The sequence below is a fragment of the Anoplophora glabripennis genome, unplaced genomic scaffold (assembly GCF_000390285.2).
Source record: "Anoplophora glabripennis isolate ALB-LARVAE unplaced genomic scaffold, Agla_2.0 scaffold66, whole genome shotgun sequence".
NCBI lineage: Eukaryota > Metazoa > Arthropoda > Insecta > Coleoptera > Cerambycidae > Anoplophora > Anoplophora glabripennis.
Window position 1 is genome coordinate 570,580 of NW_019416742.1, and position 2,417 is coordinate 572,996.

The following is a 2,417-nucleotide window of genomic DNA, read 5'->3' on the forward strand; positions in this document are numbered from 1 at the left end:
TGTTACGCGCGGTCTGCGCAAGTCACGAACATACATTTTTTCTAGACTTGTGTTATAAATATGCTACCACAATTTTTTTTCTGTTTATGTCTGGTTGTACATATAACAAAGGCAAATGAACTAACGCTTGCTATTCTTGAGGGGCTTGAGAGCAAAGTTTAAGTAACGCCGAATGGAAGTTCTATAAGATAAACAAAAGCAAAGGGTTGTTTGTTTGACGTTGTTACGTTTCCGAGATCGAAAGGGAATGTTTCGAGTAATGTTTCAAACTCTCTTCAATTGGAATGTTTCGGCTATGTTTCACTAAGTAAGTTTTCAAGTGCTACATTTCTGTAAGGAAACAGCACCGTTTCTAGTTATTGTTTCAAATGTGTAGTAAAACAGCTCATTTGCAACGTTTCATTTACGTTTCGTGTTTAGTGGGCTTCTTCCCTAACTTCACTTTTTTTTGCTTAACAATGCTTTTGCTCTTTAGTGAGTGATTTTCCTCATCAAGAAAAACTTTTCTTTTAACTTGTAATTGGTGGATGTCTAAGCTTAACTGCTCTTGCTGCTGTCATCATAACATCTGAACTAACGGGTGCTCGTTTAGTTTTGCATATAAAATAACGTGTTCCTATTACATTTCATTAGACCTATTTTAAGATAAATTAAAATATTTTAGAAATACACTTTGTATAGTGTATCTCTATGTACCTATTTAAAATCTTCCAATATGACCGTTTTACCAACCACGTAGTTGTTTATGGGGCAAGTTATCGCACGACAACTTGCCCCATAAACATTGCGACAAATTACCCCCACTTGACAAAATATTGGTTATATCTAATTCATTTTGTATATGATTAATAAACATATTTAAAAATATTACATCATATTACTTACATCTTAAGTTATAATCATATATAAAATTTGCTTAACTTAACGTTCAATAACGGGCATAACTAACTAAACTAAAACTAAATCTGTAAATCCTCATGTAATCAGAAAAAAATAGAAATGCCTGAAATGGTCTAACAATTACAAGATATCTTATTTTCTTAATAAAAAAACATCTTTTCGTTTTTTAATAGCGTCTCGCTTATTGTTAGAGATGGACCCAACAAACCCTATATGACTAAGCTCGACAGGGAACGTTCTATCCAAATATGTGAAAATATACAGGATGTTCCATTTATATAAAGAAAGATTACATCAGCGGCCATTTTGTTTGGACTTCATTTGTTTCTCAACTATAATTTTCGAAATATTCATAAAAAATCGAGCAACTTTTGTATTTCACATTTTTTGTATAACTCGTAAAACAAAAAAGTTAGAGGGGGATCAAAATACAGTGAATCACCTTGTACATGGGGAAGACAGGTTATTGTTATTCTTGTTCTTAGGTATCCTACTAATGGCTTGTTGAATGTGGTCTGGAACTATATATTTGTAACATAGTTTTAGTTTTATCTCTATTTGGCTATTTTACCACCTGTGAAAAAAATTAATTAAACAAACCCTTGCGCCAAAAGGTTCTGTCAATTTTATTAAAATATTTTAATGAATACAGCATGAATATTCCTTATATTAGCACATACCTACATCAACAAGTTAGGAGCAGGTCCTATAAAGTTTCCAAACGCAACTAAAAGTATAGATGACCAAAGGTGTCCAAATATACAATATATTTTTTTTTAAACGTGACATAGACTAACTTTTTTATTTGAAGTGATAGACTAGTATTTCCAAATGCAAAGTTGTAGAAAATACATGACTAAGAAAAATTTAAAAGTAATGCTTTTCGGTGTAGCCAGATTTCTCCAGTAACTACTAAAACAATATTTTTTTAAATAGCAACATCCTGTTTTTTTAACACAATTTGACAAATCTTCAAATTGTAAATAAAAAATGTTAGGTCACATTTCTTTATTGAAGTAACTGTTTTAGAACAATCAGTAAAAACAACGAATATAATCTGTAGCAGACATGAACTAAAAGAAGCTAACATAGCAATAGTAGGTTTTGGATATCAAACAAAAATTCTATTTGAAAGGATCATTATTGTACTGTCATTGTGTTATTTGAAAGCTGTTGTATTTGAATTGTGTATAAAAATAACGTTTTAATTTAGTTGCTAGTATAACTGAGATATTGATTTTTTTTTGAAATTTGAAACTTTCATGGCCTATAACTTCTCAGGGGTGCGACTTAGTATAAAGGTAAGTTGCGTTAAGTCACCATAATTTGGGTTCCCCTGCTCTGTGTCGGTTCTTATACGTAACACCCTGTATTTTCTTTAAAAATCTCAATATTACTAAAATAATTTTAAAGGAAACTTGAAAAAGAAATTGATAATACAAAGGTAGCTGTTTAAGCTGAGTTGAGATATTTTATAAATTAAGCTAACGTCATTATCGTAGTGGGTATAATAACTA